General features: G+C 36.1%; 1 protein-coding gene and 1 pseudogene across 4 annotated transcripts in view; both read left to right on the top strand.

The window, feature by feature from the left end:
• Nucleotides 1-26,419, top strand: part of DENND2C (DENN domain containing 2C) — a 97,635-nt gene that overhangs the window by 488 nt on the left and 70,728 nt on the right. The gene's annotated exons all lie outside the window — the stretch shown is intronic.
• Nucleotides 3-10,079, top strand: LOC130683388 (small nuclear ribonucleoprotein E-like; annotated as a pseudogene).

Genomic DNA, 26,419 nt, shown 5'->3' on the forward strand with positions numbered 1-26,419 from the left:
CGTTGAGCTTAAACGTACGCGCTGAGACGACGAACTTAAACTTTATGCGTTTTGATTTAAACATAATCTTACAAGCACAATACTGAAAGTATTTTAAATCAAGCAGGATTTCGATTTTAAAGTCTGACAGAGGAACATCTGAAAGCTTTTGAGTAACTAGTATAGAAGAAGATGATTAGATTATGAGTCAGGGGCTGGAGTCTCAACCAGGACCCACGTACTAGATAAGATACCCTTGTCAAATGGACTTTTCGGGGCGTCTGTTTCCTTAGCTGTAAAACTGGGATAGTTATGCCTGGGGGTATTCGGAGGGTCAGACGAATAAGTGGGGTATTCTATAAGTGCTAGGCATTGTAATATATGCACAAGTAGAGTGCATAGTCTCTAAAACAACTACTGAGTGCCCGCACATAGTAGACTCTGTAGCTTCACCCTAAAGCTAGTGATTCACTTACAGTGTTTGTGATTCACCTACAGTGTTTTAGATAAAGTCCTAAATCTGTTTACTGTGTAAATAAGTTGTTTGAACTCTTTTGCCACAGAATCACCATTGTTTCAAATGTGGTCCATTTTTAACCGATTAGTGAATTTTTCTAGAATACCATATGTTATCTATACACTGTTACTGAATCATTTACCAACGAAAGTTTGATAGCAATCAAATGATCTATTTCTTGGCTTCAGGTGAAGAAACTACTTAAATGTAGTTTAAGTTAGCTAGCAATGTAAGCTGAGAGTATTGCTTCAATCAAGACTTTAATTTGCTTTTGTAAGATTTAAGTCCTCCAAAACAAAATTAATATATAGCTGTATTTTTTTGCACAGCCTTTATTATAGACATTTGCATTCTTTTTTATGGATATTATGAGTGTGTGAGGGGCTTTAGTGGGGAGACTGGAAATGAAAAAGGGTATATAGCAGTTTGTAACCAGCATACTTTAACTGGGGATAATTGTAGGCATTTTCTGAAGTAGTTTCCCGGGCAGAAATCAGGAAATGTAGTAATTATGTCTCATGGCTGATAATTAGTTTTTTTCAGTGTTGAATGTGACAGTAGATTTTTTCAAACATAGATATAAAGGAGGAATATTAATTTTTCTGATGTAACAAGCAATTTTCTAAAACTGGAAATTATATTTTAAATGATCTGTAGCAAGTCCTATATCATTAACAAGAATTTTAGACCACTAGATATCAAGATCAAATTTTAAATAAAGGAATAGAGGGAAAGTTCCTACTGAATATGATTTTTGTGTTCTTTTAAGTTTTATGTTTCAATAGTTCAGTAGAAGATGGGTGATTGGAAACTACTTTAAAATACCAGTTTTAAACAGGTACTCCATATGTAAGCTTTGCTGTGATTTATAATTTGTTGATCTTGGAGGTCTGAAGCCTTATATTCACATCATGTACTGAGTGCCTTTTATATTCCGAGACACAGTTTTAGCACTTATATTGTACTCGTGTGGCAGAATATAATTCCTTCCATCAAGGAGATTACCCTTTTACTAAGTGGGCTAAAGTAAGTACCAAGAAAGCTATTTTTAAAATTGATGATGATAACATCAACCAGCATTTATTGGAACCTACTCTGAGTCAGGCAGTGTTCTAAATTCTTTACATGCATTGATTGCCTTATTTAATTCTTATAACAGCATCATGAAAGGTGTTTCAATTATGATCTCTTCATTGAGAGATATAGAGAGGTTGAGTAATTTGCCTATATCAAATAGCCTAGGTAGCAGAGCTAGGATTCAAACCAAACTGCTCAGCTCCAGAAATCTTGATCTTAACCTCTGCACTATACTGAGTTTCAAATTCTGTGAGATAGAGATGCAGTCCCACAGATACTTAAAAGAGAGTTCTGTAAAGAACGTTTTCAAAAAGAAGGAAGGAGAGAAAGAGAGAGAAACTGGTATTGCAAGATGCAGATGAAGGCATGTCCAAGCTGCAATTTAATTATGCTTTGTATATAAGAGCATTTTTTTCCTGGTGAATGACATGGGATTCTTTTTGTTTCTAAGCTCTCAGTCACTCAGTTACCACAATTATGGCAGTATCTTAATTTTAAAAAGGTGATTATTTTTCAATAAGAAGTTTAAAATGTCTGTTCTCACTATAAGTTAAGTAAGTTTCAATAAGGAGTTTAAAATGTCTGCTCTCAGACCATAGATTCAAGAAATGAAAGTGCTTCCCCGCCTTTAAGAAGCTTATAACCATACATATTAAGTCCATACAATTTCAGTGTGGTAAGTTATAACAAACCTATAGATAGAACTTAATGGGAACATTGATGAGGGAAAATAATTCTCTATATGGTAGGGAGGAGGATTAGAGAGAAGATAACATATTTGAATTTGACTTAGAAGGATGAATAGGAGTTTGCTGAATTGGAGAAGGGAACAGAAGATATGGATATGTGTGAAAGAAATATTACGTGAGAGTATATGGTACGTTTGAGAAGTGTGTTGTCCATTGTCACTAAATTTAGGTCAGAGTGTATAGAGATAAGTGGTGAGGCTAAAGGAGGTGATGCTTGAAAATAAGCTGGAAAAAGAAAATTGCAGAGCTTGGTTGCTGATCACATTAGGATAACTTAAATTGCTAGAAATTAGGTAAGTGGGTTTCAGTTTGGAATAATAACCTCTCATTTGGAATAATGAAGATTTATCGAGTTTGGCAAAATATTTCACTGTTTTATATGGTATTAAAGATAATTTTTATATTTTGAAGTATAGTATATGTTATAAAACAATATACAGATTTAGGTGCGTAAAAAGTTCAGGAAAAGAAAAAATAAGTCTGCTAATGTCAGTGTGTTGAGGAGGCATATCATGTACATCATGTTAAGTACTTTGGACTTGATTCTAAAGACAATGGAGAGCCAGTGAAGTTTTAAGTAATTAGGACAGATAACATGGCCATGGTATGGATAGAGGCAAAAGGTAGAGAGATAAGTTAGAAGGCTATTGCTACTGAAATAGTCCAGATAAGGGGGGGTAAGGGCCTGGAGCAGAAAAATAGTAGAGATGAAGAGAGAACAGATGATGAAAATGCAGACTTTACAGTGCTTAAACATTGATTGGCTTTGAAGGTGAACAGAAAAGTAAATGACTAAGTTTCTTGGCTTGGGAAACTATGGGTAGAGGAACTTGTTTTATTTTTTAATGAGAGAGAAACATAATTGTTTCAGTTTTGAACATGTTGAGTTTGAAGTGTCTGTGGAGCATTCAGGTGGAGATGTCAAGGGACGATCCAGAGCCTAGAAAGAGGCTGAGATAGGTGTTTCAGATTTTGGAGTCAGCCAGTAAGTAGTAATGGAAGCCTGTAAGAGCAGATGAAATTACTCAGGGAAGGCATATGGAATTAGAAAGGGAAAAGGCCAAGGATAAATGATTTGCTTTGTTTGAATGGAAGGGATTATGTATTTATTTATTTATTTATGCTAATTATGTCTTATAAGGTGTGATTATAAAACAATAATATTGGTTTTAATTGAAGGTTAAACAACTTTTATACTGAAATGAGGCCTGTTCTTTCAAATTTCATTTGGGAATCACTCATTTATTCCAAAAGTGTATTGCTGAAAGTATAATTGGAGTTCCTTTTTTGTATAAAAATCTTTAAAGCAAATTCACAGCCACTCAAGAAAGTAGGTTTTCTAGCTTTACTATAGAAGTTCTTCCTAATTTCCATGCATATAGAGCCTATTTACGTTGAATCAAGGCTATGAAAGATATGACTGTCCCTTCACTTGATTGTTAGCTCTTGGAAGTCAGAGATAGTGCTTTTTTTAAAAAGAAAACTTTGCCTCCATAAATTTAGATTATTAATAAATGTTTACTCATTGATTCATCTTTATAACCAGCCTAATTCAGTCTTGGCTCCAAATGGCTTAGCCGTTTCCAAAATTCATACTCATCTTCAAAGAATGAACATTTGCTACCACTGAGGAGACTCAAAAGAATAAATGACTTTTCAAAAAAGGCATTTTCAAAAAAGGAGTATCAAAACTATTTTCCTAATTTGTAGTATCATTAGAATAAGTGTATGGTCTTCTAAGGCAGGGAGTGGCAAAGTCTTTATGTGAAGGCCTAGATAGTTAAATATTTTAGACTTTGTGGGCCATAAATCTGTCACAACTATCCAGTTCTGAAAAAGAAAAAAGAAAGAAACAAAGGCCATAGACAGTTCTTAAATGAATGAGCATGGACTGTGTTCCAATTAAAGTTTATTTATGGACATTAAAATTTGAATTTTATATAATTTTCACATCACAAAATATCATACTTCTTTAATTATTTTTTCAACCATTTAAAAATGTAACCACTCTACTCAGAGGCCATACAAAAACAGGTGGAGGGCCACAGTTGGCCCACAGGTAGGCCTTTGACCCTGTCCTAAGCAGTGTTTGAAGTACTTAGATTTGTAAGTTTAGTTTTTAAAAATAGTTCTTCAAATTCTGCTTCTAAATTCTGGTACATTTCTTCAACATTTTACTTCCTCATCCATTTCTTACATAGAGTAAGTAGAAAATACTCCCATTGAGAATACAGAGAAATAAACTTGTACAATGTCAGAATTTAAAGTATGTTTGAAAATATTTTTCAATATTCAATACTCCTTACTGAACCAGTAAAACACTTATTTTTTTGCCTAGGTGAAAGTAGGCATTGAAAGCTGGATGGAATAAAATACCAAATTTGAAGCAGTGTCCTGCACTATCCCCAGAGGGTTGGACAGGATGCACTCTTTATTTTTTCCTCTCTAACTTGCATGAGTAGTTTTTATCCTAAGGAAAAGAAGTTTCTCTTCACATCATGGGCATTTTAGCAGGTTATAAGAGTGAAGGATTAAGTCACTGATGGTAAGGTAAAAGAAGGAAATTTAAAGGACATTTACATATCTAGCTATCCCAGATGTTTATAACCCCCTATTCTTGAGGAGGAAATTCAAGATTTCCTTATAAATCTGAGATTCCTAGTTAACAACCTGAAAATAGAATTTTTAGCATTCATTGCAGTCAGTATTAATCCTTTCATATTAGTTAAAGGTTATCACTAGTGCTCTTTTTTTTAATTAAAGTATCATTGATATACAGCTTTATGTTGGTTTCACATATACAACACAGTGGTTCATTACCCGTATTATTAAAGCCTCACCCTCTCTAGTAGGTTACTATCTCTTAATGTAGTAAGATGTTACAGAATCATTGACTGTATTCTCTGTGCTGTACAAGTTGGTCCCTGTGACCAACTTATTTTGTGTTTGTGAATTATTGTGCCCCTTTATCCCCTTCACCGTCCTCCCACCTGCCCCAACCCCTCCCACTTGGTAACCACTAGTCCCTTCTCAGTGTCTATGAGTCTACTAGCGCTCCATTTTTTAAAATTTCTGACTTCCATGGTTTTCATAGCAGTGATAAATGTTTACATGGCAAAAAATAATTCATTTTCCTTCAAAATTTAAATTCATAGAGATGACATGTATGTGGATTTTTTCCTGTGTAGATGTTAAAATTTAGGATCGGTTGAGGGGGTAGCGTATGCTCTTGTAGCTACTATTTGAGATGTGCTTTTTTTTTGTCTACTTTTTTTCCATTGAAATAAAAAAGCAAAAAACTCCAATTGTTTAGGATGTTTTTGAGTTGGTTAATTAGCAATATGAAGCATGATTTCATATTTAAATATCTGTGTTCATTGATACTCTGATTAAATGAGCCTGTCAGTTCCAGAACGTGCTTTCTGAGGAAGCGTGCTGCTTAGTGTGGTCTTGTTAGCTTCCACCATGGCCTGCTACAGCCAGGGCCAAAAAGTGCGGAAGGTGACAGTGCTGCCCATCAGCCTCTTTTTCTTCAGATACTTGCAAAATAGATCTCAGATTTAGCTGTGGCTTTATGAGCATGTGAATATGCAGACAGGGCTGTGTCACTGGTTGTGATGAGTATATGAACCTCTTATTAGATGATGCAGAAGAGATTTATTCTAAAACGAAGTCAAGAAAACAACTGGGTCAAATCATGCTAAAAGGCAGTATTACTCTGCTCCAAAATGTCTCCAGCTAGAAATGATGAATGAAGTAAGAAACTGTTGGGAAGGCAATACAGTTTGATTTTTTAGGTGTCCTTTGTTGGGAGTGTACTTCTAAAAGATTTGTGTGAATTGTTTTGATGGTCGTATATTATTACCAGATGACAATAAATGTTGTGAGATTATTTTTATTAAACAAACAAAAAAGAGTTTATCAAGGCTGACGATGATAGGGCCTGCTAGGAGGAAATGACACAACCTGCTGTACCACAGAATTTACTGCAACTCCCCCTTTCCCTGGTTCTTACTTAAACCATAAGGGATAACATGGAACAAAAGAGGAACATGATGTGACTTGGACTGTTGGTCAGTTTGATCGCTATCATAATGTGATAGTTATCTTTACACAGTTAATTGATATTGACATAATTCAAGGCCCAGCAAAATATGTTTTGAATTTTACCTTCCAATGGCAAAAGTGGTGAGATGTTATCTAGCCATTTTATTTTTGAATTTTGAATGTATTCTTCATGTGCAATATTTTTAAGAGTTCAATGATAATTGTAATTTAAAAGAAAGCTAGATCAATTTGCCCTTAAAATTTATTTAATTATTAGAAGAAGAAAGCATGAAGTAGAACATACAGAGGCATGTTCAGTAGCTGAATCTGAAAATATTTTTATAAGCCTTTTCAAATATTTTCAAACAAAGAAAAAAGAAAAAAAGTCATCTCAATTTCTTCTTTATTCAAAGACCTTTGCTGAGGAAAATTCATTATTACTTTATTTAGTTGCCTTAGAGAAAAATGGCTACACATCTTTCACCAAAAGTACTCCTCTAGAATGCGTGGATATCCTGGGCTTTTGTTTGTTGGTAGTTTTGGGTTACGGATTCAGTTTCATTCTGAACATTGGTCTGTTAATGATTTTCTGTTTTTTTCTTGATTCAGTCTTGGAATGCTGTATGTTTCTAGGAATTTATCCATTTATTCTAGGTTATTCTAGGTTGTTCCATTAGTTGGCATATAACCGTAGTAGTCTCTCAGTATAATTTGTTTTTCTGTGTTATCAGTTTTAACTTCTCCTTTCCTTTCTGATTTTATCTATTTGAGCCTCCCTTTTTTCTTGATGAGTCTGGCTAGAGGTTTATCCATTCTGTTCATTATTTTTTTTAAGCCAGCTTTTTTAGTTTTGTTGATCTATTTTTTAAAGTCTCTATTTCATTTGTTTCCACTCTGGTCTTTATTATTTTCTTCCATCTACTAATTTTGGCTTAGAGTGTTTAATTTTTTATCTTAGTAATAACTTTGATCACTTCTAAGTGATACTGTTATGCTTGAAGGTTATGTATTTATTGGACACCTAATACTTCATGTGTTTCAAATGTCAATTTGAGGGATGTCAATTTAATAACTGTGCATGCAGTTTAATTTTTGTTGCTTCCAGATTATCAAGTGAGATAAAGTATCCAATGAATATGTAATTTGGGGACATGATTTGAAAACTTGAGAAGTCTCTTTTCTAGCTTTTTAGCTTTAGAAGATATAAAGTTATACATTGTACAATGGATATGAATTCATGTTTTAGGAGAGTCTGTTATATCTATACTTTTAAGTCCTTAAAAGTGCATCTTTTTAGACATATGCACCCCTGTGTTTATCGCAACACTATTTGAAATAGCCAAAATATGGAAGCAACTTAAGTGTCCATCAATAGATGAATGATAAAGAAGATGTGGTACATATACACAATGGAATATTATTCAGCCATAAAAAGAAAACAAATCCTACCATTTACAACAACATGGATGGAGCTGGAGGATATTATGCTCAGTGAAATAAGCCAGGTGGAGAAAGACAGGTACCAAGTGATTTCACTCATTTGTGGAGTATAACAACAAAGCAAAACTGAAGGAACAAAGTAGCAGCAGACTCACAGACTCCAAGAAGGGACTAGTGGATATCAAAGGGAAGGGATTGGGGAGGGTGGAGGGAGGGAGGGAGAAGGGGATTAAGGGGCACTATAATTAGCACTCACAATATAGGTAGGTCACCAGGAAGGCAGTACAGCTCAGAGAAGGCAAGATAATGACTCTGTAGCATCTTACTTCGCTGATAGATAGTGACTGCAATGGGGTGGGCAGGTGAGGGGGTAATTGATAATACAGATGAACGTTGAAACCATGATGTTATTCCTGTGAAACCTTGTTAAGATTATATATCAATGACACCTTAATTTTTTTTAAGTACATCTTTTTATGTAACACAAAATAGCAGTAGGCTACAATTACATATACACTGTAATTGCAACTATATAACAAAATGCTCATGAAGAAAGGGAGGAAATATACCAAAATATACTAGTGATTATGCTGGAAGTGGTAGGCTTATTTTTCCCAAGTCTTCTTTATTTTCAGTATTTTTAAAAAGTAGTAGTATTACTTTATGACTTTTTAAACTTTTTAAAAATTGCTTTTTTAGTTCCTGGAAATTTTTTTCAACCTTTGAACACTATAGTAAGAATTTTGCTGCCTTTATTTTTCCCTGTCTTGCTAAGAAGAACTTAGCTAAGTTTGAGTTTGTGATTTAAAAACTAGGTCACTTTAAAGTTATTTTGTAGCTATTTGTATAGTTTAAAAGTTCTAGTTTGGGGCAGTTATTTCTTATTTTAGAGGAGGTGTTAAACAAATTAATTAGATAAAAAAAGATTGAGGTAAACTTCATTTAATTATTTGGATAGTTACTAACACTGCCTTAATTGAATGAAATTCTAAAGTTTCATGTTACTGAAATTAATTTTATATGTAATTTTCCACATTGTGGCATCTTATAAAACTTCCTCTTCTGTTGAAGCATTTACATTTGACAGTTGTGCCTAAGCAGTCTTTAAAACTTAGCTATGAACCAGCATTTTTTATCCCACCAGGCAGAAGTCCATACCAGTCCCAATGTCCCTCCTACTGCAGGATCCTACTACTGTTAAGGACTCTTGAGTGGTTATCTTGAGGTTCCAGTCCCTTGACTTAAGGTGGGCAGGAAATACCTCCCCCTTTTCCCTTAGAAGTCTGGGAAACATACACTACCTAGTTTCTTTAAGGAAGTCTGCTCTTTTGTCCCGTGGAATGCATACAATTAACAAATTTTAATTATTTTCTTAACAATCTCCACAAAGGTAATAAACTGATGTCAGCAGAGCCAGTTTTTGACAGCTCCACTTCATAAGCCTTGACCTTCTCTTTAGAATGTGGAAGTATTTGATTCCTGTTGTTTTGATCTTGGCCTTTGAACCCCCTGCTGAAACTCAGAAGAAGACAGGAAAAGTTGTGTTTGACATCCTGTTACATTAGCTGATATTATTGTTATGTCTGCCCACAAACAAGTAATACATAGAGGTTAAATGCACAAGCTTTGTAGTAAAGCAGAACTAAGTTTGTATTACCTTGGGTAGCTTACTTAATCAGTTCATTCTCAGATTCCTCACCCACAGAATGATGATAATAACTAACTGTCAGAGCTCTGAGAATTAAATGTAATAGTAAAAGTAGGTACTAAGAAAATGCTTGGCACATGCAAGTGCTTAATAAATAATAATTATTATAATTTAAAACATCACATTACTCTGTAAACATACCTCTTCTGCATCTTGTGGATTTTTTCTTTTTATATTTTATTTGCTGAAAATATTTGGATAGTGGTAATTAGGTTCTACTGCTGATCAGAACTATGTAAGAACTAAATTAGTCTGAGGGAGTGCTTTGACCTCAGTCATACTACCAGGTGATATTAAATACTCTCCTGTTAACTTACAGGCTTTTCGTTTTTTAAATTTTTTTAAATTTTTTATTTTTTTAAATTTTGGTATCATTAATCTACAATTACATGAAGAACATTAAGTTTACTAGGCTCCCCCCTTCACCACGTCCCCCCCACATACCCCTTCACAGTCACTGTCCATCTGCATAGTAGGATGCTGTAAAATCACTACTTGTCTTCTCTGTGTTGCACAGCCCTCCCCGTGCCCCCCAACACATTATACATGCTAATCGTAAGGCCCCCTTTCTTCTTCCCCTCCTTCTCCCTCCCTTCCCACCCATCCTCCCCAGTCCCTTTTCCTTTGGTAACTGTTAGTCCATTCTTGGGTTCTGTGATTCTGCTGTGCTGCTGTTTTGTTCCTTCAGTTTTCCTTTGTTCTTATACTCCACAGATGAGTGAAATCATTTGGTACTTGTCTTTCTCCGCCTGAGCATAATACCCTCTAGCTCCATCCATGTTGTTGCGAATGGTAGGATCTGTTTTCTTCTTATGGAACTTACAGCCTTTTTTAAGGGAGAGGAACAATGGTGTGGATAATGAACTATATCATTAGTTTATTTGGAAAATATCTCTTAGAACTTTGAGCTTCTACTATATATTTTTCATTTTTTCAAAGTAGCTTTACATTTATTTTTCTTATTTTCATTTTTTTCTTATTGAGTATCTTTAAAATGCTGGTGTTTGTAAAAACATTATTTTATAAGCTAACTGCATTATAGTGGTCTTTTATTTTTAGTATTATTGTGTTTCAGTCCAAGGATGTGATTTAATCTGTGCTAATTAGCATATATGTTATAACAGAAGTTCTGCTATAGTTTGCATTCCTTTCACAAAAATTACCTGGAAGAGGTGATTTAGAAACCAATTGAATGGTTTGACAAACTGGCAGAATATTAGAGATTTGAGTAGTGTGGATTATCATTTTGTGATCAACTAGACATACATAATCTAATTTCAACCATTAAGAGTGCCCACTGTACAAATTAAACTCTTCTCATCCTCTTTGGCCAGAACAATAATACTTTCTGTCTCTCTTTTGCTACATCTAACATCTGCATCTCTATTTTGCTCTGTTTTGCTACATCTGTTTCATCCATGAATGAACCTCTTTATTCCTTTCACATCAAAAATTGAATATGCTTCTCAAATAAATGTATGGGTTTATAAAGAGACATGGGGCAAGGTAGGAGATAAGGATTTTTAGCACATGAAGCACTTTTGGCTTCTGTGAATCTAATTTCCAAGCATGTATTGGTTTACATACAAAAGTAACTTCGGAAATTAGAATTTTCCTTTAAATTCTAAGAGGTATGGTTAATTGAAGAGTCTGCTACCACATTCAGGGATTTTGAATTTTTCTATAAATTCAAATATATAGTTGGCTAACTTCAGGAATGAGAAGCTGGTTTGGGACGTTAGTTCTTTCCCTACTTTAAGGCCTATTTTTCCAGTGGCCCATACAGACTCTTAGGACTGGTATATTTCTGTATGGGGTGCAGTTTTACAGTAACTTACCTAGCTTGGCTCGAAACGAGATTACCAGCTGGAACACCAGACTAAGGTCCACTGCAGCAGAAACACAGCTATTGCTGTGATTTCTAACCTTGATATTTAGACTGAGAAATGGTTTTTCCACATGCATTCTTCTTTCTGCCTGCCTGCAGTGCGTTCTCCCCTTCTCTAGGCTACTTTTGTGTTTCTCTGTCATTCAGGAAAGCCTAAGGACTATCCAGATGCAAGTGACCTCTAGAGATGTACTTGGCATCTTTCAAAAAATAGTTCTTGGTGTGAGTATAGTTAACAGTACTGTTGCTAAGAAAGTAGATCTTAAATGTTCTCATTGCCAAAAAAAATTAGTAGTGAGGTGATGAAGGTGTTACCTAACCTTATTGTGGTAATCATTTCACTATATATATGTATCAAATCATCACATACACCTTAAACTTACACAATGTTTTATGTCATTTGTATCTCAATAAAGTTCTTGCTTCAAGAAAAAATAGTTCTTGCTTCTTCTGAATACTCCTTCTATTTGAGTTTCAGAGGGAAGGGTTGTTTACATTTCTTACAGAACTTCTGGCCACCTGGTTACTTTAGCAGACCCCTGAGAATGCTCAGTTTACCTTTGTAAAATTGTAAACATTAAAGTTAATGCATGTGTAAAATTGAAATACCTTACTTCAGTACTTAGGGTTGTCTGCGGATGTATAAGTGGTACATTACAATATGAAAAGAGCTTTAGAATTGTTACTTATATTAGTTATCACCTAAAAAAGCAATACATTTAGCTTTACTAAATGTTTAATATACAGATCGACACTGGTGCCTTCCTTCTTGTCAGATTTCATCCAGGGGATTAATCAGAAGAGAAAAGTGGTCATTCCCACAAAAAGGAGTTGGCAGCAAAGTCCTCACCTGTCTGTTCATTTTGAACTATTGCAACACATGACGTTTGTGTCTGAGCAGGTAACTGTAAGTGATAGAATCATTACAATCCTCTGAAAAAAAGATTAGCAATATAGCCATGAAAATATTTTGTATCTCATAGTAGTTCTCTAGTTTGTCATGGAGAAGTATTTTCAAAATTCGCCTAAGTTAAAATAAGTTACAATTTTTCTTTACCCCAAGAAAAATTCCAAAATTGTTGTTTTTCTGTAATGACAAGTAGTTATTGGCAGAAACTTTTAAAAATATTAACATACTCAGTATGTGTCTTCAAAGTAAAAGTGATGTTTTAATAATGAATGAGAAAACAATTGTTTTCCTAAAGAAACTCATGATTTGGATAGAGAATTTGATACTTAGGAATGTTTCCATTGCTATTTGTTGTTTCCCAAAACAGAGTATGTATGTCATCTATAAAACTCTCATATCTGCACACTTAGAACTCTCAGAAACAGTTTTCTAGTCTGTTTTAAAATCTTTCGAAGTAGTATCAGTGGATTTTTAGTCAGTTTGTTAAAAATTTAGGTAATGTGACACTGACCAATTATTTTGCAAGTATAGCTGATAGACATTGAAGAAGATGGAAATATGCAAGTCATATTTCAACAAAAACCTTTGCTTAATTGGTGAATGAAACAGACAAATGAGTATTTTGATTAAGGCAATGAGGCTCTTTTCATTGGCTCTGTATATTGTGGTGAGTTATCTTTTTCAGTTACTACAGCCCTTTGTACTAGTCAGCTCAGGCTACCATAACAAAGTACCTCCCACTGAATGACTTAAACAGCGGAAATTCATTTTCTCACAGGTTTGGGGGCTAAAAGTCTGAATTCAAGGTGTTGGCGGCAAGGTGGTTTTTCTCCTCTTTCCTTGGCTTCATAGATGGCCGTCTCCCTGTGTCTTCCCTCGGTATTTGTGTCCAGATTTCCTTTTCTTATAAAGACACCAGCCACATTGGATTAGGGCCCACCCTAGGGACCTCATTTTAACTTCATTATCTTTTTAAAGACTCTGCCTTCAAATACCGTCATAGTCTGAATACTGGGGGTTAGGATTTCAACATATGAATTTTGAGTTCACAGTTCAGCCCATAATGCCCTCAGAATCGAGTACTGAAATAAACTGAATTTAGAACCAGATCTTTGAATTGCTGTTTCAAGGAGAAAAATCATTCAGTCACATTGCTCTTAAAATATTTGCAATTAATAGTATTTTAAAGAGAATGAAATGGTTATTTTACCCTCCTTTTATGTATTTAATTTTAACAAAACTGATGAAATAAAATGATTTTTAAAATATACTTTTAATTTTTTTACTGTGTAATATGCATGATGATGTTATAGTTGCATATGTCTGTAACTGATAAATACTCGTTGTCAATCTCTTTTCTTCATAAGGGTTTGGAATCAAAATCTGAAGACTCCTGACTTAGATATTTCCCATTATCAAAATGTCTTTCTATCCTGAAAGTATTATGCTTTGTGCTCTAAATAAGAACAAGGGCTTTAGAATTCAACTTTTGGTTTTCCCACTTATAATAATGTATATGACTTTAAAAAGTTATCTAACCTTGCTATGCCTCTATTTCCTCAACTAGAGCTCTTCCCCTAAGGATTGTTATGAGGATGAAATGAGATTATGCATGTTGTGCTTGGCAAATAGTAAATGTACAAAAGTCCATATTACTGTGGTACTTATTATCATTTAAATAAATTGTTTTGGTGTTATTCATTTATTCTTAAAGTATTCTAAGATGTTTTCCCATTCTACAAATGGGACTTCAGATCATTAGAGGTACTTAAAATAATAGGCATTGTTAATTTTCATATATCTTTCCCCTTTGTACATTCTTATATTCAGGATTTAGTCATTCATTCAATAAGTGTTTACTGAGGGATTACTATATGGCACACACTCTTCTAGGTATTGGGACTATGGTAGTGAAAAAGCTTATGTTCCAGTAGGGGAGAAAAAGCTTGTGTTCCAGTAGGGAGAGTAAATGGTAAACTCTATGGAGAAAATATAGCAGGGTGAAGACATAAATATGTGGGGAAAGAAGCCTTATTTTAGAAAAGATGGACAGGAGGGGTGAAAATTGAGTGAAAATTTAAAAATGAGAGCAAGAGAAATGATGGTGGTATGGATTAGTGCAGTAATGTGATGATGGTAAGTGGTCAGAGTTAGAGGTATTTTGAAGGTGGAGCCACTAGGAATCATCATTTGGCTTAGTCTGCTTGGGCTGCTATAGCAGAATACCATAGACTGGGTGGCTTAAAGAACAAAAGTGTATTTCTCACAGTTCTGGAGGCTGGGAACACCAAGATCAAGGTGTTGTCAAATTTGGTTCCTGGTAAGGGCCCTCTACCTTTTTGGCCATCTTCTCATTGTATCCTCCCATGGTGGAAAGGAGAGTCATCCCTCTCATGTCTCTTCTTATAAGAGTACTAATTCCATTCATGAGAATTTCACCCTGATGACCTAATTACCTGTCAAAGGCCCTACCCCCAAATACCATCATATTGGGGATTGGAGCTTCAGCATGATGTGGGAACCCAAACATTCAGTCCATAACAACACTGGGTTGGTAATGGGGAGAGCCCCTAGATTCACACTGCTGTGGCAAATAAAACTTCCACTAGTACCCATTAGAATCAGTAAGCAGCAAAGAAGAATTACAGTCATTTGGAAGTTTTTGAATAATGTGAATAACCAACCATGTACCACAGTCACAAAGCTAGCATTATTCTAAGTCTTAGGTTTATGCCTCAAAGTTCTGAATATAATCCGCGTTAAATCAACTAACATTTTTCATTCTTCCATTAAAAAAAAAAACTTCAAAAAACTCCCATGGGAGATGTCTTAACAGAGCTGATAAAACTGTTAAATAATTAAACTTATTTTTTGAAGATTCATATTTCTTACTTTGCAATTACATACAATAACTGCTTGAGAAGTTTATGTTGTCTATTATCATAATGTTAGGATTTTTAAAGCTTATTTGCTATTTTGGGAACCATTTGTAGTTACCTATAAGGCTGTTCCCTCTAATAGGAATGAGATAAAAGGCTGATATCCTGTATGTGCTTGCTTTGAAGATTTGTTATTTAAGGAACAGTCAACAAGATGGTAAAAGTTTGAAAGGTAGAAGCCAGTTTAACATTTGCTGTTTTCCTCTACTGCTCTGTTCATGTATCATTTGCTTTAAAATATTTTTAGTTAAATTTAATGAAGAATTTAGTGCAAACTTTATTCCTGTGGATTTTATTAAAAATGTATCCAGAGGCTTTACAAATGAAGTACTATATTAATATTTCAATTAAGTATACTTAATAGAAAATTCAAAAAAGCAAATAATGTGAGCAGTTCAAATTCCTACCCATCTTCCAGGGCAGATTTTATTATATTCAATCTTGCTCTGACACATCTTCACATCTGCTGTACTAAGTACAAGAGTGACATTCTGAGGTTTAAGTTAACTTTAGGTCTTTCAAGACAGCGTCACAGAAGCATTTATCCCTCTCTGGCTACTAATGCTCCATTTCTTTTCATTGTCATGTCAGTGTTTCCATTTTGTCTAAGTACCTCCATCAAAAATGACTCTAGAATATTAACATTCTTAAGGTCATGGAAAAGGTATGCAGAAGTATTTGTTGTAAGGGGGATTCAAAACTGGGAAATGATTACAGAATATTAGTAAGGGTAATGGGAGCATGCAGAAAGAGTGATTAACTGGATAAAGGGCTGAGAAAGTTTTCACAGAAAAACTTTGAACTGGTCTTAAATACACATTATGTATTGAGGAAGCAATAGTAGCTATCATTTATTAGGCAGTTACGATATGTCAAGAACTGTCTTAAACATGTTATTTACATCCTCTCACATTTAATCCTCACAACAACCTTATAGAATAAATGCCTGTGTCTTTTGTAGCAGAGTCCTGTAGTTACTTAACCTCTTTGTGTCTTGTTTCCTCATCTGCAAACTGAGGATAACAGTAGTGTTTAATCTCATGGGTTATTACAAGAAATAGATGAGTTAATATTGGTAAAGTGAATAGAACTACGCCTGGCTCATAGTAAGTGCTTAACAGAATTATCTATAATCATTATGATCATTCTATAGATAAGGAAGCAGGCTTAAAAGGATCAACTAATTTGACTAAGGTTACACAGCCAAGAACCAAGTCTGGTGGTATTTGAACCCTGTGGAACGCCAACATTCTAGCCCTAACCCACAAGAAGGTGCAAATTATTTGACGTTACTAGAATGTAGCATGCAAGCAAGGCAAGTGGCAGGAGTCAAAGCTGAAATCATAGGACAAAACACCTTATATGTTATGCTAAGGAGTATACATTTTAATTGTCTTTGGTACACTGTGAAATATTTACATGTTTAATTTTATCATTTAAACCAGAAACTATTTTAGCAGCAAAACTAATTTGTGTATGAGCTACGAAAACACAAATGTGTTTATGTCTCACATTTTTTTAATTGAACTGTCATTGACACACAATCGTATATTGGTTTCAGGTATACAACACAGTGGTTCAACAGTCATATTACTAAGTCCACACCCCACCAGTGCTGTTACTATCTGTCAACAAAGGAAAATGTTACAAAATCATTGCCTATATTCTCCACACTGTACTACCATCCCCATGGTCAATTTATATTATGATTGAGAATTATTTCGCCCCTTTCTCCCCCTCAACCTCCACACCCACCAACTCCAGCCCTTCTGCAATGGTAACAACTAATCACTTCTCAATGTCTAAGAGTCTATTGCTATTTTGTTCATTTTTTTTTGTTTCTATATTCCACAAATAAGTGACATCATATGGTATTTGTCTTCTCTGCCTGGCTTATTTCACTTAGTATAATAACCTCTGGATCTATCCATGTTGTTGCAAATGGCAGGATTTCTTTTTTTTGTTTTATGGCTGAATAATATTCCATTGCATATATGTACCACCTATTCTTTATCCATCTATTGATGACACTTTGGTTGCTTCCATATCTTGGCTCTTGTAATTAGTACAGCAATAAACATAGGGGTGCATATGTGTTTTTGAATCAGGAATTTTATTTTCTTCAAGTCAATTCCTAGAAGTAGAATTACTGGATCAAATGATATTCCTATTTTTAGGTTTTTGAAGAACCTCCATACTGATACTGCTTTCCACAGTGGCTGCACCAATTCGTATTCCCACCAACAGTGTAGGAGGCTTCCATTTTCTCCACATTCTCACCAACACTTGTTATTTCTTGTCTTTTAGATGGAGGCTATTCCAACTGGTGTGAGATGATACTTCATTTGGGTTTTGATTTGCATTTCCCTGATGATTAGCAATGTGGAGCCCCATTTCATGTGCCTGTTGGCCATCTGTATTTCTTCTTTGGAAAAATGTCTGCTCAGGTCCCTCTGCATACTTTTTTTTTACAGCTTACATTCTTTTATTTTTTTTAATTTTGGTACCATTAATATACAATCCCATGAGCAACATTGTGGTTACTAGATTTCCCCCATTATCAAGTCTCCACCACATACCCCATTACAGTCACTGTCCATCAGCATAGTAAGATGCTACAAAGTCACTACTTCTCTTCTCTGTGCTATACTGCCTTCTCCGCATCCCCCCAACTTTATGTGTGCTAATCATAATGCCCCTTATTCCCCTTATCCCTCCCTTCCTAGCCACCCTCCCCAGTCCCTTTCCTTTGGTAACTATTAGTCCATTCTTGGGTTCTGTGAGTCTGCTGCTGTTTTGTTCCTTCAGTTTTTTTTTAACTTTTAATTTAATTTAATTTTTATTTTGGTATCATTAATCTACAATTACATGAGGAACATTATGTTTGCTAGACTCCCCCCTTCACCAAGTCCCCCCGACATACCCCATTAGTCTCTGCCCAATCAACGTAGTGAAATGCTATAAAATCACTACTTGTCTTCTCTGTGTTGCACAGCCCTCCCTGTGCCCCCCGACACATTATACATGCTAATCGTAAGACCCCCTTTCTTCTTCCCCTCCTTCTCCCTCCCTTCCCACCCATCATCCCCAGGCCCTTTCCCTTTGGTAACTGTTAGTCCATTCTTGAGTTCTGTGATTCTGCTGCTGTTTTACTCCTTCAGTTTTTCCTTTGTTCTTATACTTCACATGTGAGTGAAATCATTCGGTACTTGTCTTTCTCCTCCTGGCTTATTTCACTGAGCATAATACCCTCTAGCTCCATCCATGTTGTTGCAAATGGCAGGATTTGTTTTCCTTTTATGGCTGAATAATATTCCATTGTGTATATGTACCACATCTTCTTTATCCATTCATCTACTGATGGACACTTAGGTTGCTTCCATGTCTTGGCTATTATAAATAGTGCTCTGATAAACATAGGGGTGCATATGTCTTTTTGAAACTGGGCTCCTGCATTCTAAGGGTACATTCCTAAGAGTTGAATTCCTGGGTCAAATGGTATTTTCTACTTTTAGTTTTTAGAGGAACCTCCATACTGCTTTCCACAATGGTTGAACTAATTTACATTCCTGCCAGCAGTATAGGAGGGTTCCCCTTTCTCCACATCCTCGCCAATATTTGTTGTTGTTTGTCTTTTGGATGGTGGACATCCTAACTGTTGTGAGGTGATATCTTAATGTGGTTTAAATTTGCATTTCTCTGGTGACTAGTGATGTGGAGCATCTATTCATGTGCCTGTTGGACATCTGAATTTCTTCTTTGGAGAAGTGTCTGTTCAGATTCTCTGCCCACTTTTTACTTGGATTATTTGCTTTTTGTTTGCTGAGGTGCATGAGCTCTTTGTATATTTTGGATGTCAATTCCTTATCAGATATGTCATTTATGAATATGTTCTCCCATACTGTAGGATAACTTTTTGTTTTACTGATGGTGTCCTTTGCTGTACAAAAGATTTTTAGTTTGATATAGCACACTTGTTCATTTTTGCTTTTGTTTCCCTTCCCCGTGGAGATATGTTCATGAAGAAGTTGTTCATTTATACATTCAAGAGAGTTTTGCCTATGTTTTCTTCTAAGAGTTTTAATGGTTTCATGACTTGCCTTCAGATCTTTGATCCATTTGAAGTTTACTTTTGTGTATGGAGTTAGACAGTAATCAAGTTTCATTCTCTTATATGTAGCTGTCCAGTTTTGCCAATACCAGCTGTTGAAGAGACTGTCATTTCCCTATTGTATATCCATGGCTCCTTTATCATATATTAATTGACCATATATGCTTGGATTAATATCTGGACTCTCTATTCAATTCCACTGCTCTATGGGTCTGTTCTTGTGCCAGGACCAAATTGTCTATATTACTGTGGCTTTGTAGTAGAGCTTGAAGTTGGGAAATGAGATCCCCCCTGCTTTATTCTTCCTTCTCAAGATTGCTTTGGCTATTTGGAGTCTTTTGTGGTTCCATATGAATTTTAGAACTATTTGTTCCAGTTCATTGAAGAATGCTGTCCATATTTTGATATGGATTGCGTTCAGTCTGTGGATTGCTTTATGCAGGATGGCCATTTTGAAATATTAATTATTCCTACCCAAGAGCATGGGATGAATTTCCATTTATTACTGTCCTATTTAATTTCCCTTAAGAGTGTCTTGTAGTTTTCAGGGTATAGGTCTTTGACTTCCTTGGTTAGGTTTATTCTTGGGTATTTTATTCTTTTAGATGCAATTGTGAATGGGATTATTTTCCTGATTTCTCTTTCTGCTAGTTCATTGTTAATGTATAGGAATGCAAGAGATTTCTGTGTATTAATTTTGTATCTTGCAACTTTGCTGAATTAAGATATTAATTCTAGTAGTTTTAGAGTGGATTCTTTAGGGTTTTAATATAAAACATCATGTCATCTGCAAACAGTGTCAGTTTGACTTCTTCCTTACTGATCTGGATGCCTTTTATTTCTTTGCATTGTCTGATTGCCATGGCTAGGACCTCCAGTACTATGTAGAATAAAAGCGGGGAGAGTGGGCATCCTTGTCTTGTTCCTGATCTTAGAGGAAAAGCTTTCAGCTTCTTGCTGTTAAGTATGATGTTTGCTGTGGGTTTGTCATATATGGCCTTTATTATGTTGAGGTATTTGCCCTCTATACCCATTTTTGTTGAGAGTTTTTATCATGAATGGATGTTGAATTTTGTCGAATGCTTTTTCAGCATCTATGGAGATGATGATGTGGATTTTGGTCCTTCTTTTTGTTGATGTGGTGGATGATGTTGATGGATTTTCAAATGTTGTACCATCCTTGCATCCCTGGGATGAATCCCACTTGATCATGGTGTATGTTCCTCTTGATGTATTTTTGAATTCGGTTTGCTAATATTTTGTTGAGTATTTTTGCATTTATGTTCATCAGGGATATTGGTCTGTAGTTTTCTTTTTTTGTGGTGTCTTTGCCTGCTTTTGGTATTAGAGTGATGCTGGCTTCATAGAATGAGTTTGGGAGTATTCCCTCCTCTTCTATCTCTTGGAAAACTTTAAGGAGAATGGGTATTGTGTCTTCTCTAAATGTCTGATAAAGTTCAGCAGTGAGTCCATCTGGTCCAGGGATTTTGTTCTTCGGTAGTTTTTTGATTACCACTTCAATTTTGTTGCTGGTAATTGGTCTGTTTAGATTTTCTGTTTCTTCCTGGGTCCGTCTTGGAAGGTTGTATTTTTCTAGGAAGTTGTCCATTTCTTCTAGGTTATCCAGCTTGTTAGAATATAGATTTTCATAGTATTCTCTAATAATTCTTTGTATTTCTGTGATATTCATTGTGATTTTTCCTTTCTCATTTCTGATTTTGTTTATGTGTGTAGATTCTCTTTTTTTCTTGGTAAGTCTGGCTAGGGGTTTATCTATTTTGTTTATTTTTTCAATGAACCAGCTCTCAGTTTTATTAATTTTTTTCTATTGTTTTATTCTTCTCAATTTTGTTTATTTCTTCTCTGATCTTTATTATGTCCCTCCTTCTGCTGACTTTGGGCATCATTTGTTCTTCTTTTTCCAGTTTCAATAATTGTGACTTTAGACTATTCATTTGGGATTGTTCTTCCTTCTTTAAATAGGCCTGGATTGCTGTATACTTTCCTCTTAGAACTGCCTTTGCTGTGTCCCACAGAAGTTGGGTTGTTGTGCTGTTGTTTTCATTTGTCTCCATATGTTGCTTGTTCTCTGTTTTAATTTGATCATTGATCCATTGATTATTTAGGAGCATGTTGTTAAGCCTCCATGTATTTGTGAGCCTTTTTATTTTCTTTGTACCATTTATTTCTAGTATTTTACCTTTGTGATCTGAGAAGTTTGTACAATTTCAATCTTTTTTAATTTACTGAGGCTCTTTTTGTGGCCTAGTATGTGGTCTATTCTGGAAAATGTTCCATGTGCACTTGAGAAGAATGTGTATCCTCCTGCTTTTGGGTGTAGAGTTCTATAGATGTCTGTTAGGTCCATCTGTTCTAATATGTTGTTCAGTGCCTCTGTATCCTTACTTATTTTCTGTCTGGTGAATCTGTCCTTTGGAGTGAGTGGTGTGTTGAAGTCTCCTAGAATGAATGCATTGTATTCTGTTTCCTCCTTTAATTCTGTTAGTATTTATTTCACATATGTAGGTGCTCCTGTGTTGGGTGCATAGATATTTATAATGGTTATATCTTCTTGTTGAACTGACCCCTTTATCATTATGTAATGTCCTTCTTTGTCTCCTGTTACTTTCTTTGTTTTGAAGTCTATTTTGTCTGATACAAGTTCTGCAACACCTGCTTTTTTTCTCCCTATTGTTTGCATGAAATATCTTTTTCCATCCCTTGACTTTTAGTCTGTGTATGTCTTTGGGTTTGAAGTGAGTCTCTTGTAGGCAGTATATAGATGGGCCTTGCTTTTTCATCCATTCTTTAACTCTGTGTCTTTTGATTGGTGCATTCAGTCCATTTACATTTAGGGTAATTATCGATACATATGTTCTTACTGCCATTGCAGGCTTTGGATTTGTGGTTACCAAAGGTTCAGGGGCAGCTTCTTTAGTATCTAATCTTCTAACTTAGCTCACTTATTACACTATTATAAACATAATCTGATGATTCTTTTTTTTTCTCCTCCACTCTTTATATGTTAGGTGTTTTATTCTGTACTCTTTGTGTTTCTGATGACTGACTTTGTGGACAGCTGATTTTATTTTGCCTTTATTTAGTATTTAGTTGGTCTACTTCCTTTGCTGTCATTTTATTTTCTCTGGTGACAGCTGCTTAGCCTTAGGCATACTTCCATCTAGAACAGTCCCTTTAAAATATACTGTAGAGATCATTTGTGGGAGGTCAATTCCCTCAACTTTTGCTTACCTGGGAATTGTTTAATCCCTCCTTCTAATTTAAATGATAGTCTTCCTGGGTGTTCTTGGTTTGAGGCCCTTCTGTTTCATTGCATTAAATATGTCATGCCATTCCCCTCTGGCGTGTAAGGTTTCTACTGAGAAGTCTGATGATAGCCTGATGGGTTTTCCTTTATAGGTGATCTTTTTTCTCTCTCTGGCTGCTTTTAATACTCTGTCCTTGTCTTTGATATTTGCCATTTTAATTATTACATGTCTTGGTGGTATCCTCCTTGGGTCCCTTGTGTTGGGAGATCTGTGGAGTTCATTGGGCTGAGGGACTGTTTCCTTCCCCAGATTGGGGAAGTTTTCAGCAATTGTTTCTTCAGAGACACTTCCTATCCCTTTTTCTCTCTCTTTTTCTTCTCATACCCCTATATCCGAATATTGTTCTGTTTGGGTTGGTTACACAGTTCTCTTAATATTCTTTCATTCCTAGAGATCCTTTTTTCTGTCTCTGCCTCAGCTTCTCTGTGTTCCTGTTCTCTGATTTCTATTCCATTAACAATCTTTTCCACCTCATCTACTGTGCTCTTTAATCCTTCAATTGTTTGTTTCATTTCTGTTATCTCCCTCCTGAATTCATCCCTTAGCTCTTGAATATTTTTCTGTAGCTCCATCAGCATGCTTATGACTTTTGTTTTGAATTCTTTTTCAGGAAGATTGGTGATTTCAGTCTCACCAAGCCCTCTTTCTGGTATTTGAAGGATTTTCGATTGAACAAGGTTCTTCTGCCTTTTCATGGCAATGGGAGTGGTCGCTGGCGAATGGTGCGTGTGTCAGCTGGGAGAACAAAGTCCGTGTCTTCCTGCTTGCAGGTTGCCTTGCCTGTCTCTGCTGTCTGTGCTGGTTAACTGCGCCCAGGGAGCAGCCTCTGGGTTAATCCCCTAGGCTGCTATAAATGGGGCGGCCCTCGGGATGATCTAGGGCACTGGTGGAGGTCACAGGCCGCAAGGACAAGGCCCTTCATGCCTCCCAGTCTCTGCACCTATCTCCTCCATCTGTGCTGGTCAACCATGCCATGCAGGGAGAAACCTCTGAGTTGATCCCCTAAGCTGCCTTGGGCGGGGCCACCCTTGTGTTGGCCTAGGGCACTGGCAGGGGTTGGAGGCAGGCGGCGCCTGTTCTGTCATGAGAACAAGGCCCCTTCTTGCCTCCTGTTCTATGCACCCATGTCCACTGTCTGTTCCGTTCAGCCACACACAGGGAGCAGCCTCTGGGTCTGGGTTGGTTAGATGCGTGCAAGGAGAAGCCTCTATGTTAAGCTGTGTGTTTATTGTAGGTGGGGCTGCTCTCCAGCTGGTCTGCTGCAATGGCAGGGTTCGCTCACAGGTGCTGGCAGGGAGGTAGGAATGGCAGGCTGCCTATCGCAGTGAGGGGCCTCGGAGCTCCACTGCCAACCAGGCAGATAGGGCTCCTGAAGCTCCTTAAAGTTCCCAGCCTGCTGGGCTGAGTGTGCCAGGACAATTTTGTCTACCTATTAAACCCTTGTCCCTTTAAGACTTTTTAAGCACCTGCTTTTCTTTTGTCCCAGGACAGCTGGTTGTGGGAATTGTTCACAGTCTTAGTCTCAGATTTTGCTTTTCCACTCTGCTAATATCCAGAGCACCATGCAATGTGTGTCTGCACTCCTGGGGCAAATTACTAGGGCTGATTATTTACCAGTCCTGTGCTTCCTCTCCCTCCCCCCTCTAATTCTTTTCCTCCCGCTGGTGAGCTGGGGTGGGAGAGTGCTCAGGTCCCACCAGGTCTCGGCTTTGTACCTTACTCTTCTCTATGAGATGTTGGGTTCTCGCAGATGTAGCCTGACTGGTGTACTGTATCTTGTGGTCATTCTTTTAGGAATAGTTGTATTTGCTGTATTTTCAAAATATATATGGTTTGGGGAGGAGATTTCTGCCACCCTACTCATGCGGCCATCTTATCCTCTCTCCCCTCTGTCCATTTTTTAATCAGGTTATTTGGGTTTTTATGGTGTTGAGGTGGATGAGTTATTTATATCCTCTTATTTGACTGATCCCTTTATCATTCTGTAATGTCCTTCTTTGTCTCTTGTTACTGACTTTGTTTTAAAATCTATTTTGTTTGATATAAGTACTGCTACTCCTACTTTTTTTCTCCCTGTTATTTGCATGAAATGTCTTTTTCCATCCCTTCACTTTCAGTCTGTGTATGCCTTTGGGTCTGAAATGAGTCTCTTGTAGAGAGCATATAGATGGGTTTGTTTCTTTATCCATCCTGCTACTCTGTCTTTTGATTGGTGCACTCAGTCCATTTACATTTAAGATAATCATTGATAGGTATGTACTTACTGCCATTTTTTTGTTTTCTATTTGTTTTCATACTTCCTCTCTGTTCTTTTCTTCCTCTTTTATATTCTTATCTTTTTATTTGATGATTTTCTTTAGTGTTGTGATTGGATCTCTCATTAAAAATTTTTTGTGTATCTATTATAGCCTTTAGGTTTGTAGTTACCTTAAGGTTCAATGATAGCTTCCTAACTATATAACAGTCTATATTAAGTTGATGATTGCTCTGTTTCAAACACAGTCTAAAAGTATTTCTTTTTTTCTTCATCTTCCTCTTCCACACTTCATGTGTTAGGTGTCATAATCTGCATTTTTTCTATATCCCTTGACTAATTTTGTATATAGTTGATTTTACTACTTGTGTTTTCTTTTTTTTTAATTTCTACTTGCTTACTAAGTAATTGAAACACTACCTTTACTGTGGATTTATTTTCACTGGTGAAAATTATTTAGGTTTAAGAACATTTCCATCTACAGAAGTCCCTTTAACATATCCTGTAATGCTTGTTTAGTTTTAGTTTTTGTAAATTCCTACAGCCTTCATTTATCTGGGAAAAGTTCAATCTCTCCTTCAAATTTGAATGATACTCTTGCTGGGTAGAAGATTCTTGATTGAAGGTCCTTCTTTTTCGTTAGATATTAGATATTTCATGCCACTCCCTTCTGGCCTGTAAAGTTTCTGCTGAGAAGTCTCCTGATAGCCTGATGGGGTTTCCCTTACAACTAATCTTTTTTCTCTCTCTGGCTGCTTTCAGTACTCTCTCCTTATCCTTAATCTTGGTCATTTTAATATTTATGTGTCTTTGTATTGTCTTCCTGGGGTTCATTTTGTTAGGGGCTCTCTTCACTTCTGTGACCTGGGTGTCTATTTGGTTCCCCAGATTAGGGAAGTTTTCAAAGAGACTTTTCTATCCCTTTTTCCCTCTCTTCTCTTTCTGGTACTCCTATTATGCAAATATTGTTTTGTTTGGAGTTGTCACACAGCTCTCTCAACATCCTCTCATTTCTAGAGATTCTTTTTTCTCTCTGTTCCTCAGCTACATTGTTTTCCATTTCTCTAATTTCCTTCTCATTGTCTTCTCTACTTGCATCAGTTCATTACTCATTCTTTTTCAACTCTTCTCTTTGTTGACATACTCCCTGAGATCCTCAATACTTTACTTATCTGCAGGTCAGTGAGCCTATTTATGTCTGTTACTATGCAGTCTTTATCAAGAAGATCGGTGATCTCCATTTCATTTAGCCCTCTTTCTGGTGTCTTATCCTGTAGTTTTGTTTGGAACATATTCCTCTGCCTTCTCATTTTGTCAGGGTTTCCATGTTTCTTCCTTTGTATTAGATGGATGTGATATGCTTCTTGGTCTAGAGAGTAACAGCTTCATGAATAAAGTGTCCTGTGGTGCCCAGAAGCTCAAGACCCTTTACTCTCCAGTGCCTTGTTCTCCTTTGCTGTGAAACCCCAGT

This window comes from Manis pentadactyla, chromosome 4, assembly GCF_030020395.1.
Source record: "Manis pentadactyla isolate mManPen7 chromosome 4, mManPen7.hap1, whole genome shotgun sequence".
Lineage (NCBI taxonomy): Eukaryota > Metazoa > Chordata > Mammalia > Pholidota > Manidae > Manis > Manis pentadactyla.